The sequence below is a fragment of the Pseudophryne corroboree genome, chromosome 12, assembly GCF_028390025.1.
Source record: "Pseudophryne corroboree isolate aPseCor3 chromosome 12, aPseCor3.hap2, whole genome shotgun sequence".
Lineage (NCBI taxonomy): Eukaryota > Metazoa > Chordata > Amphibia > Anura > Myobatrachidae > Pseudophryne > Pseudophryne corroboree.
The window spans coordinates 101,629,221-101,644,176 of record NC_086455.1 but is presented as its reverse complement, the minus strand read 5'-3'; the positions used below and the strand labels follow the sequence as shown (position 1 = coordinate 101,644,176).

Below are 14,956 nucleotides of genomic sequence, written 5' to 3'. Positions count from 1 at the left end.
GACGGCTGGAGTCAGAAAATCTGACTCGCTGTTTATCCTGTATGCACCCAACAAGCTGGGTGCTCCTGCTTCTAAGCAGACGATTGCTCGTTGGATTTGTAGTACAATTCAGCTTGCACATTCTGTGGCAGGCCTGCCACAGCCAAAATCTGTAAAAGCCCATTCCACACGGAAAGTGGGCTCATCTTGGGCGGCTGCCCGAGGGGTCTCGGCTTTACAACTTTGCCGAGCAGCTACTTGGTCAGGGGCAAATACGTTTGCAAAATTCTACAAATTTGATACCCTGGCTGAGGAGGACCAGGAGTTCTCTCATTCGGTGCTGCAGAGTCATCCGCACTCTCCCGCCTGTTTGGGAGCTTTGGTATAATCCCCATGGTCCTTTCGGAGTCCCCAGCATCCACTAGGACGTTAGAGAAAATAAGAATTTACTTACCGATAATTCTATTTCTCATAGTCCGTAGTGGATGCTGGGCGCCCATCCCAAGTGCGGATTGTCTGCAATACTTGTACATAGTTATTGTTACAAAAATAGGGTTATTATTGTTGTGAGCCATCTTTTCAGAGGCTCCTCTGTTATCATGCTGTTAACTGGGTTCAAATCACAAGTTGTACGGTGTGATTGGTGTGGCTGGTATGAGTCTTACCCGGGATTCAAAATCCTTCCTTATTGTGTACGCTCGTCCGGGCACAGTATCCTAACTGAGGCTTGGAGGAGGGTCATAGGGGGAGGAGCCAGTGCACACCAGGTAGTCCTAAAGCTTTTACTTTTGTGCCCAGTCTCCTGCGGAGCCGCTATTCCCCATGGTCCTTTCGGAGTCCCCAGCATCCACTACGGACTATGAGAAATAGAATTATCGGTAAGTAAATTCTTATTATTTTCTCTAACGTCCTAGAGGATGCTGGGACTCCGTAAGGACCATGGGGATTATGCCAAAGCTCCCAAACGGGCGGGAGAGTGCGGATGACTCTGCAGCACCGATTGAGCAAACAGGAGGTCCTCCTCAGCCAGGGTATCAAATTTATAGAACTTTGCAAAGGCGTTTGACCCCGACCAAGTAGCTGCTCGGCACAACTGTAATGCCGAGACCCCTCGAGCAGCCGCCCAAGACGAGACCACCTTCCTAGTGGAATGGGCCTTAACTGATTTAGGCAATGGCAATCCTGCCATAGAATGCGCCTGCTGAATCGTGTTACAGATCCAGCGAGCAATAGTCTGCTTTGAAGCAGGCGCGCCAACTTTGTTGGCTGCATACAGAACAAACAGCACTTCAGTTTTCCTAACCCTCGCTGTTCTGGCCACATAAATCTTCAAAGCCCTGACCACATCAAGGGACTCGGAATCCTCCAAGTCCCGTGTAGCCACAGGCACGACAATAGGTTGATTCATATGAAAAGAAAAGACCACTTTAGGCAGAAATTGAGGACGAGTCCTCAATTCTGCCCTATCCACGTGGAAAACCAGATAGGGGCTTTTATGTGACAAAGCCGCTAATTCCGAAACACGCCTCGCAGAAGCCAAGGCCAACAACATGACCACTTTCCAAGTGAGATATTTCAACTCCACTGTTGTGAGTGGTTCAAACCAAGGTGACTTGAGGAAACTTAATACTACATTAAGATCCCACGGCGCCACCGGAGGTACAAAAGGAGGCTGAATATGCAGCACCCCCTTCACGAATGTCTGTACTTCAGGAAGAGAAGCCAATTCCTTTTGAAAGAAAATGGATAAGGCCGAAATTTGGACCTTTATGGACCCTAATTTAAGGCCCAAAGTCACTCCTGTTTGCAGGAAGTGAAGCAGACGACCCAAATGGAACTCCTCCGTAGGAGCAGTCCTGGACTTACACCAAGAAACATATTTTCGCCATATACGGTGATAATGTTTCAATGTCACGTCCTTCCTAGCCTTGATCAGGGTAGGAATGACCTCCCCCGGAATACCTTTTTTCGCTAGGATCCGGCGTTCAACCGCCATGCCGTCAAACGCAGCCGCGCTAAGTCTTGGAACAGACAGGGCCCCTGCTGCAGCAGGTCCTGTCTTAGAGGAAGAGGCCACGGATCTTCTGTGAGCAACTCTTGCAGATCCGGATACCAAGTCCTTCGTGGCCAATCTGGAACAATGAGGATTGTTCTTACTCTTCTTAGTCTTATTATTCTCAACACCTTGGGTATGAGAGGTAGAGGAGGGAACACATAGACCGATCTGAACACCCAAGGTGTCACTAGAGCGTCCACCGCTACCGCCTGAAGGTCTCTTGACCTGGCGCAATACCGCTTTAGCTTTTTGTTGAGACGGGATGCCATCATGTCTATCTGAGGCAGTCCCCACCGACCCACGATCTGTGCGAAGACTTCTTGATGAAGTCCCCACTCTCCCGGATGCAGGTCGTGCCTGCTGATTAAGTCCGTTTCCCAGTTGTCCACCCCCGGGATGAATACAGCTGATAGGGCGCTTACATGGCCTTCCGCCCAGCGAAGAATCCTGGTCGCTTCTGCCATGGCCGCTCTTCTCCTTGTGCCGCCTTGGCGGTTTACATGAGCCACTGCTGTGACATTGTCTGACTGAATCAGAACAAGTTTGTCCCGAAGCAATGCCTCCGCCTCGCGTAGGGCGTTGTATATGGCCCTCAACTCCAGGACGTTGATGTGGAGACAAGTCTCTAGATTCGACCAGAGACCTTGGAAATTTCTTCCCAGTGTGACTGCTTCCCAAACTCGGAGGCTTGCGTCCGTGGTCACCAGAATCCAGCCCTGAATTCCGAACCGGCGGCCTTCTAGGAGGTGAGCACTGTGCAGCCATCACAGGAGAGAAACCCTGGCTCTGGGAGACAGGGTGATCCTCTGATGCATTTGTAAATGGGACCCGGACCATTTGCCCAGTAGATCCCATTGAAAGGTCCTCGCATGGAACCTTTCGAAGGGGATGGCCTCGTACGACGCCACCATCTTCCCCAGGACACGCGTGCAGTGATGCACTGAAACCTTTTTTAGCTTTAATAGGTTCCTGACCAGGGCTATGAGCTCCTGAGCCTTTTCCATCGGAAGAAAAACCTTTTTCTGGTCTGTGTCTAGAATCAGACCCAGAAAGGTCAGGCGCGTTGTAGGAACTAGCTGGGACTTCGGTATATTGAGAATCCAGCCGTGCCCCTGCAACATCCTCACCGACAGCGACACGCTGTCCAGCAACTTCTCCCGAGATCTCGCCTTTATGAGGAGATCGTCCAAGTGTGGGATAATTGTGACACCCTGCTTGCGCGGGAGCACCATCATTTCCGCCATTACCTTGGTGAAAATTCTCGGGGCTGTGGAAAGCCCAAATGGCAACGTCTGAAATTGGTAATGACAGTCCTGTACTGCAAATCTCAGGAACGCCTGGTGAGGAGGGAAAATCGGAACATGAAGGTATGCATCCTTTATGTCCAGGGACACCATCCAATTCCCCCCCCCTCCAGGCTGGCGATGACCGCTCTGAGCGATTCCATCTTGAACTTTAACTTTTTCAAGTACAAGTTCAGGGATTTTAGATTCAAAACGGGCCTGACCGAACCGTCCGGTTTCGGGACCACAAACAGGGTTGAGTAATAACCCTTTCCTTGCTGGAGAAGAGGAACTTTGACTATCACCTGTTGAAGATACAAATTTTGAATTGCAGTCAACACTAACTCCCTCTCTGACGGGGAAGCTGGCAGAGCTGATTTGAAAAACCGGCGAGGAGGCAAGTCTTCGAATTCCAGCCTGTATCCCTGGGAAACAATCTCTAATGCCCAGGGATCCACCTGTGAGTGAACCCAGACCTGGCTGAAAGATCGAAGACGTGCCCCCACTTCAGCTGACTCCCCCCGGGAAGCCCCAGCGTCATGCGGTGGACTTTGCAGATGTAGGGGAGGACTTCTGCTCCTGGGAACTAGCTGCATGCAGCTTTTTTCCCTTGCCTTTTCCTCTGGCAAGGAAGAACGATCCCCGTACCTTCTTGCTTTTATTGGAACGAAAGGACTGCATTTGATAATGAGGTGCCTTTTTAGTATGCTGCGGGGGGACAGAAGGTAAGAAATTCGATTTACCGGCCGTAGCAGTAGAGACAAGGTCCAAGAGGCCTTCTCCAAACAACTCCTCCCCCTTGTAAGGCAACGACTCCATATGCCGCTTTGAGTTGGCATCCCCCGTCCACCGTCGGGTCCACAGGAGTCGCCTAGCAGAAATAGACATAGCATTTATTCTGGAGCTTAGTAAACAAATGTCTCTTTGAGCATCCCTCACATATAAAGCAGCATCTTTGATATGCTCTAGGGTAGGGGTGGGCAACGTGCGGCCCGCGGGCCGGATGCGGCCATCGAACCGATCCTGTCCGGCCTTGCTGTCCCACACCAGTGTGCAATGACAAGCGGCTCGACTGGCTGAGCCGCACGTCATTGCGCTACCTAGCTCCCAGAAGCGGCGCCGCAGAGGAAATCCCGGTCACGTCTCTGGGTCTGCTGACCGGGATTTCCACTGTGAGGTCAGGCGCTGGGTGGTACGGGGGGCGGGGCCACGGCAGGAGCGGGCAGCAGCGACTCCGTGCGGCACAGCAGGCAGCGGGGATCAGGCAGCGGATCTGCCACTGTGAAAAAAGGTAAAGGGATCTATGCTTTACTTTAAAAGCTGCTATATAGGTTCAGGGGAGGGGAGGGTTGGTTAGGAGGGGAGGGACTGCTATATGGGTTTAGGGGAGGATAGAGACTGCTATATAGGTCCAGCGGGGAGGGGGGTAGAGACTGCTATATGGGTCCAGGGGAGGATGGGGGGGGAGCTAGTAACTGTGCCCAGGGAGAGACAGGAGCTGTGAATACCTGCATTACACAGAATGCTGTTTGTTTTCAGCAGTTTTTTTTTTTATTTTATTTATTTTTTATTACTGGATTACTTTTCTTTAGACATTTTGTATTTTGCCTGTAAAAAATTACGTATTTAATGTATATTGTAGTGTATGTTTTTTTTTTTATATATATATATATATATATATATATATATATATATATACACACACACACACACTATATTTTTATTGTTATATACATAACTATGGGCCTAATTCAGACCTGATCGCTAGCAGGCGATTTTTGCACTGCTGCGATCCGGTAGTCGCCGCCTACAGGGGAGGGGGTAATCGCTGTGCAGGGGTGTGATCGCATCTAGAGAGAGCTGCACAAACAAAAGTTTGTGCAGTCTCTGCACAGCCCAGGACTTACTCTTCCAGTGCGATGATCGAGACCGGAGCGGACGTCAGAAACCTTCCCTTCAAACGCCAGGTCCCGCCTGCGTTTTTACGGACACTCCTCTAAAATGGTCAATTGCCACCCACAAACGTCCTCTTCCTCTCAATCACCTTGCGATCGCCCGTGCGATCGCTTTGTTCGTACCATCCCGTCGCTGCGGACCGATGCACCTACACATTGCGGTGCAGTTCAGACCCGATTTACAAGATATTTTGTATGTGGCCCTCGACTATTCACTGGAAGTGTTAAGTGGCCCCCCCAGCTGAAATAATTGCCCACCCCTGCTCTAGGGTCATTAGAATAGTATCCTTATCTAGGGTGTCAAGTTCCGTAGATAAGGAATCTGTCCATGCTGCGACAGCACTACACACCCAGGCCGATGCCATAGCCGGTCTAACGATAGTACCGGAATGTATGTAAATGTGCTTCATGGTAACCTCCTGCTTACGATCAGCAGGATCCTTGAGGGAAGCTGTATCCTGAGAAGGCAGTGCCACCTTCTTGGATAAGCGTGTCAGCGCCTTGTCTACCTTCGGCGAAGATTCCCATCGTATCCTGTCCTTTTGTGGAAAGGGATACGCCATAAGAATCCTTTTGGGAACTTGTAGTCTCCTATCTGGAGATTCCCAAGCCTTTTCGCACAAGTCGCTTAGTTCAAATGAGGACGGAAAAGGGACCTCAGGCTTTTTCCCTTTATACATGTGTACCCTCGTGTCAGGGACAGGGGGTTCCTCAGTGATATGCAAAACCTCTTTAATGGCAATAATCATGTAACGAATACCTTTCGCCACCTTTGGCTGTAATTTTGCATCCTCATAGTCGACACTAGAGTCAGTATCTGTGTCGGAATCTGTGGCAGTGATCTGGGATATGGTGCGTTTTTGAGACCCCGAAGGTCCTGGTGCCACAGGGACAGGCATGGTCTGACTACCTGACTGATCCCTAGCTTCAGCCTTGTCTAATCGTTTATGCAGTAAATTTACATTTGCATTCAAGACATTCCACATATCCACCCAGTCCGGTGTCGGCGTTGCCGACGGCGACCTGACCATCATGCACTCCCCCTCCTCCTTAGGTGAGCCTTCCTAGTCAAACATGTCGACACACACGTACCGACACATTTCACACACACAGGGAATCTCTTTTCTGAAGACAGGTTCCCCCTGAGGCCCCTTGGAGAGACAGAGAGAGAGTATGCCAGCACACACCCCAGCGCTATATAACCCTGGAGAAAAACACAGATTGTTTACCCAGTAGCACTGCTTAATGTATAAACGCCAATAATGTGTCTCCCCTCTACTTTAAAAACCCTTTCACCGTGTGTCAAGCAGGGGAGAGTCCGGGGAGCTTCCTCTCAGCAGAGGCGGGGGCTCTTTTATATACATGTACAGTGCCCACCTGTACATGTATATAGACTTTTGCCATAGGAGAGGTGTTTTATTGCTGCCCAGGGCGCCCCCCCTGCGCCCTGCACCCTTACAGTGACCGGATTGTGTGAGGTGTATGGGAGCAATGACGCACAACTGCGGTGCTGTGCGTTACCTCAGTGAAGCACCGAAGGCTTCTGCCGCCTGAAAAGTCTTCTGTCTTCGTTTCTTATGGCTCTGTGAGGAGAACGGCAGCGCGGCTCTGGGGTGAACGCCCAGGACGAACCTGTGTTCACTCCCTCTGGAGCTAATGGTGTCCAGTAGCCGAGCCTATCATTTAAGTAGGTCTGCTCCTCTCTCCTGAGTCCCTCGATGCAGGGAGCCTGTTGCCAGCAGTGCTCCCTGAAAAAAGAGAAAAAATCCGAACAAAAATGCTTTCTAAGCAGGAAATTCAGGAGAGCTCCCTGCAGTGCACCCATTCTCCTCTGGGCACAGTCTAAAACTGGGGTCTGGAGGAGGGGCATAGAGGGAGGAGCCAGTGCACACCCAGAGTCCAAAGTCTTTCTTAAAGTGCCCATGCCTCCTGCGGAGCCCTTCTATTCCCCATGGTCCTTACGGAGTCCCAGCATCCTCTAAGACGTTAGAGAAATATATATTTTTTTAAAAACTATGCAGGTTATACACAAAAAAATAAGATTTTACTCACCGGTAAATCTATTTCTCGTAGTCCGTAGTGGATGCTGGGAACTCCGTAAGGACCATGGGGAATAGACGGGCTCCGCAGGAGACTGGGCACTCTAAAAGAAAGATTAGGTACTATCTGGTGTGCACTGGCTCCTCCCACTATGACCCTCCTCCAGACCTCAGTTAGGATACTGTGCCCGGAAGAGCTGACACAATAAGGAACGATTTTGAATCCCGGGTAAGACTCATACCAGCCACACCAATCACACCGTATAACTCGTGATACTACACCCAGTTAACAGTATGAAATATAACTGAGCCTCTCAACAGATGGCTCAACAATAACCCTTAGTTAGGCAATAACTACATACAAGTATTGCAGACAATCCGCACTTGGGATGGGCGCCCAGCATCCACTACGGACTACGAGAAATAGATTTACCGGTGAGTAAAATCTTATTTTCTCTGACGTCCTAGTGGATGCTGGGAACTCCGTAAGGACCATGGGGATTATACCAAAGCTCCCAAACGGGCGGGAGAGTGCGGATGACTCTGCAGCACCGAATGAGAGAACTCAAGGTCCTCCTCAGCCAGGGTATCAATTTTGTAGAATTTAGCAAACGTGTTTGCCCCTGACCAAGTTGCAGCTCGGCAAAATTGTAAAGCCGAGACCCCTCGGGCAGCCGCCCAGGATGAGCCCACTTTCCTCGTGGAATGGGCTTTTACTGATTTAGGATGCGGCAATCCAGCCGCAGAATGCTCCAGCTGAATTGTGCTACAAATTCAGCGAGCAATAGTCTGCTTAGAAGCAGGAGCACCTATTTTGTTGGGTGCCTACAGGATAAAAAGCGAGTCAGTTTTCCTGACTCCAGCCGTCCTGGAAATATAAATTTTTAAGGCCCTGACTACGTCCAGTAACTTGGAATCTTCCAAGTCCCTAGTAGCCGCAGGCACTACAATAGGTTGGTTCAAGTGAAAAGCTGATACCACCTTAGGGAGAAACTGGGGATGAGTCCTCAATTCTGCCCTATCCATATGGAAAATCAGATAAGGGCTTTTACATGACAAAGCCGCCAATTCTGACACACGCCTGGCCGAAGCCAAGGCCAATAACATGACCACTTTCCACGTGAGATATTTCAAATCCACAGTTTTAAGTGGCTCAAACCAATGTGATTTTAAGAAACTCAACACCACGTTGAGATCCCAAGGTGCCACAGGAGGCACAAAAGGGGGCTGAATATGTAGCACTCCCTTTACAAATGTCTGAACTCCAGGCAGTGAAGCCAGTTCTTTCTGGAAGAAAATCGACAGAGCCGAAATCTGGACCTTAATGGAACCCAAGTTTAGGCCCAGCTGAAATTCCTCTGTTGGGGCCTTCCTGGCCTCACACCACGCAACATATTTTCGCCAAATACGGTGATAATGGTTTGCGGTTACTTCTTTCCTGGCTTTTATCAGCGTAGGAATGACTTCTTCCGGAATGCCCTTTTCCTTTAGGATCCGGAATTCAACCGCCATGCCGTCAAACGCAGCCACGGTAAGTCTTGGAACAGACAGGGCCCCTGCTGTAGCAGATCCTGTCTGAGCGGTAGAGGCCATGGGTCCTCTGATATCATTTCTTGAAGTTCTGGGTACCAAGCTCTTCTTGGCCCATCCGGAACCACGAGTATCGTTCTTACTCCTCGTTTTCTTATTATTCTCAGTACCTTTGGTATGAGAGGCAGAGGAGGGAATACATAAACCGACTGGTACACCCACGGTGTCACTAGAGCGTCCACAGCTATTGCCTGAGGGTCCCTTGACCTGGCGCAATATCTAGTTTTTTGTTTAGGCGGGACGCCATCATGTCCACCTGTGGCCTTTCCCAACGGTTTACCAACAGTTGGAAGACTTCTGGATGAAGTCCCCACTCTCCCGGGTGTAGGTCGTGTCTGCTGAGGAAGTCTGCTTCCCAGTTGTCCACTCCCGGAATGAACACTGCTGACAGTGCTAAGAAGTGATTTTCCGCCCATCGGAGAATCCTTGTGGCTTCTGCCATCGCCATCCTGCTTCTTGTGCCGCCCTGTCGGTTTACATGGTCGACTGCCGTGATGTTGTCTGATTGGATCAGTACCGGCTGGTTTTGAAGCAGAGGCCTTGCCAGACTTAGGGCATTGTAAATGGCCCTCAGTTCCAGAATATTTATGTGTAGGGACGACTCCTGACTTGACCAAAGTCCTTGGAAATTTCTTCCCTGTGTGACTGCCCCCCAGCCGCGAAGGCTGGCATCCGTGGTTACCAGGACCCAGTCCTGTATGCCGAATCTGCGGCCCTCTTGAAGATGAGCACTCTGCAGCCACCACAGTAGAGATACCCTGGTCCTTGAAGACAGGGATATCAGCAGATGCATCTGAAGATGCGATCCCGACCACTTGTCCAAGAGGTCCCACTGAAAGGTTCTTGCATGGAACCTGCCGAATGGAATTTTGCTTCGTAAGAAGCTACCATTTTTTCCAGGACTCGTGTGCAGTGATGCACCGATACCTGTTTTGGTTTCAGGAGGTCTCTGACTAGAGATGACAGCTCCTTGGCTTTCTCCTGCGGGAGAAACACTTTTTTCTGTTCTGTGTCCAGAACCATCCCCAGGAACAGTAGGCGTGTGGTAGGAACCAGCTGTGACTTTGGAATGTATAGAATCCATCCGTGCTGTTGAAGCACTTCCCGAGATAGTGCTACTCCGACCAACAACTGCTCCTTGGACCTCGCCTTTATAAGGAGATCGTCCAAGTACGGGATAATTAAAACTCCCTTTTTTCGAAGGAGTATCATCATTTCTGCCATTACCTTGGTAAAGACCCTCGGTGCCGTGGACAGTCCAAACGGCAGTGTTTGGAATTGGTAATGGCAATCCTGTACCACAAATCTGAGGTACTCCTGGTGAGGATGGTAAATGGGGACATGTAGGTAAGCATCCTTGATGTCCAGGGATACCATGTAATCCCCCTCCTCCAGGCTTGCAATAACCGCCCTGAGCGATTCCATCTTGAACTTGAATTTTTTTATGTATGTGTTCAAGGATTTCAAATTTAAAATGGGTCTCACCGAACCGTCCGGTTTCGGTATTACAGCTTGTGAATTGCCTCTAGCACAGCCTCCCTGCCTGAGGGAGTTGTCGGCAAGGCAGATTTGAGGAAACGGCGGGGGGAGACGCCTCGAATTCCAGCTTGTACCCCTGAGATACTACTTGAAGGATCCAGGGATCCACCTGTGAGCGAGCCCACTGATCGCTGAAATTTTTGAGGCGGCCCCCCACCGTACCTGGCTACGCCTCTGGAGCCCCCGCGTCATGCGGTGGACTCAGAGGAAGCGGGGGAAGAATTTTGATTCTTGGAACTGGCTGACTGGTGCAGCTTTTTCCCTCCTCCCTCGTCTCTGTGCAGAAAAGGAAGCGCCTTTGACCCGCTTGCTTTTCTGAAGCCGAAAGGACTGTACCTGATAATACAGTGCTTTCTTAGGCTGTGAGGAAACCTGAGGTAAAAATTTTTCTTCCCAGCTGTTGCTGTGGATACGAGGTCCCAGAGACCATCCCCAAACAATTCCTCACCCTTATAAGGCTCTATGTGCCTTTTAAAGTCAGCATCACCTGTCCAGTGTCGGGTCTCTAATACCCTCCTGACAGAATGGACATTGCATTAATTCTGGATGCCAGCCGGCAAAATATCCCTCTGTGCATCCCTCATATATAAGACAACGTCTTATGTTCGCAAAATAGTATCCCTGTTTGACAGGGTTACAGACCACGCTGCAGCAGCACTATCTGCAGGTCTCAGTCTAGAACCTGAGTGTGTAAATACAGACTTCGGGAGGATAGCCTCCTGCTTTTTATCAGCAGGTACCTTCAAAGTGGCCGTATCCTAAGACGGCAGTGCCACCTTTTTTGACAAACGTGTGAGCGCCTTATCCACCCTAGGGGATATCTCCCAGCGTAACTTATCCTCTGGCGGGAAAGGGTACGCCATCAGTAACTTTTTAGAAATTACCAGTTTCTTATCGGGGGAACCCACGCTTTTTCACACTTCATTCACTCATTTGATGGGGGAACAAAACACTGCCTGCTTTTTCTCCCCAAACATAAAACCCTTTTTTAGTGGTACTTGGGTTAATGTCAGAAATGTGTAACACATTTTTTTTATTGCCGGGATCATGCAACGGATGTTCCTAGTGGATTGTGTATATGTCTCAACCTCGTCGACACTGGAGTCAGACTCCGTGTCGACATCTGTGTCTGCCATCTGAGGGAGCGGGCGTTTTTGAGCCCCTGATGGCCTTTGAGACGCCTGGGCAGGCGCGGGCTGAGAAGCCGGCTGTCCCATAGCTGTTACGTCATCCAGCCTTTTATGTAAGGAGTTGACACTGTCGGTTTATACCTTCCACCTATCCATCCACTCTGGTGTCACAGGGGGCGACATCACCTTTATCGGCATCTGCTCTGCCATCACATAAGCCTCCTCATCAAACGTGTCGACACAGCCGTACCGACACACCGCACACACACACAGGGAATGCTCTGACTGAGGACAGGACCCCACACAGCCCTTTGGGGAGACAGAGAGAGAGTATGCCAGCACACACCAGAGCGCTATATAATTTTGGGATTAACACTATATTGAGTGAATTTTTCCCAATAGCTGCTTGTATATACAATATTGCGCCTAAATTTTGTGCCCCCCCTCTCTTTTTAACCCTTTGAGCCTGAAAACTACAGGGGAGAGCCTGGGGAGATGTCTTCCAGCTGCACTGTGAAGAGAAAATGGCGCCAGTGTGCTGAGGGAGAAGCCCCGCCCCTTTTTCAACTGACTTTCTCCCGCTTTTTCTGGAATACTGGCAGGGGTAATTTTACATCTATATAGCCTCTAGGACTATATATGATGTAGATTTGCCAGCCAAGGTGTCATATATTGCCCTCAGGGCGCCCCCCCCCCAGCGCCCTGCACCCTCAGTGACCGGAGTGTGAAGTGTGCATGAGGAGCAATGGCGCACAGCTGCAGTGCTGTGCGCTACCTTGGTGAAGACCGAAGTCTTCTGCCGCCGATTTTCCGGACCTCTTCTTGCTTCTGGCTCTGTAAGGGGGACGGCGGCGCGGCTCCGGGAACGAACACCAAGGCCAGTTCCATGCGGTCGATCCCTCTGGAGCTAATGGTGTCCAGTAGCCTAAGAAGCCCAAGCTAGCTGCAAGCAGGTAGGTTCGCTTCTTCTCCCCTTAGTCCCTCGATGCAGTGAGCCTGTTGCCAGCAGGTCTCACTGTAAAATAAAAAACCTAAAATAAACTTTCTTTCTAGGAGCTCAGGAGAGCCCCTAGTGTGCATCCAGCTCAGCCGGGCACAGAAATCTAACTGAGGTCTGGAGGAGGGTCATAGTGGGAGGAGCCAGTGCACACCAGATAGTACCTAATCTTTCTTTTAGAGTGCCCAGTCTCCTGCGGAGCCCGTCTATTCCCCATGGTCCTTACGGAGTTCCCAGCATCCACTAGGACGTCAGAGAAAAATAATTACATATACATATTATATATATATATATATATATATATATATATATATATATATATATATATATATATACACATATATATATATATATATATATATATATATATACACATATATATACATATATATATACATATATATATATATATATACATATATATACATACATATATATACATATATACATATATATATATATATATATATATATATATATATATATATATATATATATATATATATATATATATATAGACACAAAAGGTAATACAGGTATAATAACCAGACTGCAACTACAGACTAAACTAAACCAGACTGCACCTAAAGACTGGTACAGTACTACAAGCCCCAGCACACTGAAACTTATTACACACAAGCTGGAGAGCAATATATGGTCAATCCGTGTCAAGTTCTACTTATTGATCACATGGCTGACAACATGAGACCAGGAAAGAGAAAGAGCACTCTATACACAAGAATTGCATGTTGCCATGACTAATAACATGTAAGGAAGAGCAATAATTGCAGACAGTGTGTGGGCGCTAAGAGAGGAGTAACCATACTGATCTGCTGCTGCCCCTCCTTCCTGTCATATGACACAAGCTCAGTGTCTGAAGAATTTCCTGGCAGAAGGGAGGTTCCCTCCCTATCAGCAAAACATACACGGACTGAACATGCTACATTGCAAACGACTGTCATGTGATGCTAGTAAACCGGCTTTGTGTATTTTTTGTAAGTGTCTTGCATTAATCATATTATTACTTAACTCTACTACAGAATGACAGCAGGGGATTGCAATGCTGCAAATACCATTGTAAAGGCAGGATTTATAAAATGTGGCCACTATTGTCTCTTATTAACATCCGGAATTTTCTATTAGCGTCACTGTTTGGGGCAGGGGGAAGTGACAGCCTTAGCTCACTGGATGTTTATTTATGGTGTAATAAGACTACAAGGGATCACTGCCTGCTTTATTTTCTACAACCAGGGAATAATCACAGCACAACTGATCCCAGCATGTCAGCTCGCCTCCCTTCCCGTGTAATCTCATACTGTACCCGTCTCTCTCCAGCGGCCTCAGTCTGCAGCTCCACACACTTCCCTGTGCCCGGACAGCAGCGCATACTCAGTCTTGCTGTGGAGGAGGAGTTGTTGTTGGAGCAGCTGATCTGTGAAGAGTTCTGATTAAGGAGTCGGACTCAGTTGTTGAGCGAGTGGAGGCTTTGAGTAAACCAGTGATTAGTGTTCTCTCAATGGTGGCACGACCTTACTGACATGAGAATGCATGTGGGGAATTCAGAACAGAAATACACCTTCTTGTTCTTACTGGTTTTAGAGAAATGATGGTGATAAAATAACGCCAATAGGGGCTAGTAGGTAGCTATTATTCTCTTACGTCCTAGAGGATGCTGGGGTCCACATTAGTACCATGGGGTATAGACGGGCCCACTAGGAGCCATTGGCACTTTAAGAGTTTGAGAGTGTGGGCTGGCTCCTCCCTCTATGCCCCTCCTAGCAGACTCAGTTTAGAAAATCTTGTCGTAGGAGCCGGTCACAGCTAGGGGAGCTCTAAAGAGCTTCTTTAGTAAAGTTTATTTTAGAGTTTATTATTTTACTGGGAGGCTGCTGGCAACAGCCTCCCTGCTTCGTGGGACTAAGGGGGGGAGTAGTATCCGCCCTGCGGGGTCTGAGCCACTATCTCCGTTGACAGGACACTGAGCTCCTGAGGTGATAGAACGTTCCCCGCCAGGGGTGTATCTACCTATTGGCCAGGATGGCACTCGCCAGGGGCGCCAGGCAAGGAGGGGGCGCCGCCTGGCTGCGCCACTCGCGGCCAAAGGATAGAAAAGCAGTACTGTCTGACTGTACCTGGTGAGAGTCTGTTACTGCTGGAGCGGCGCTGGTGTCCGGCAGCACCGAACTTGTAATCAGACTCAAAATAAACTACAGCTCCCAGCAGCCCTTGTTGCTGGGAGCTCCCGGCAGCAAGGGCTGCTGGGAACTGTAGTTTATTGTGAGTCTGATTACAAGTGCGGTGCTGCCGGACACTAGTCTGATCACTAGTGCAGTACGGTGCTGACGGACACCGGCGCCGTGCCGGCAGTAACAGATTCTCACCAGGTAC

General features: G+C 49.2%; 1 protein-coding gene across 1 annotated transcript in view; it reads right to left on the bottom strand.

The window, feature by feature from the left end:
• Positions 1–14,111, bottom strand: part of STX7 (syntaxin 7) — a 216,938-nt gene extending 202,827 nt beyond the window's left edge. Inside the window, exon 1 of the mRNA XM_063947824.1 lies at positions 13,890–14,111. The gene's annotated coding sequence lies outside the window, so the exon portion shown is untranslated. The remainder of the gene's footprint in view (positions 1–13,889) is intronic.
• Positions 14,112–14,956: the final 845 nt, after the last annotated feature.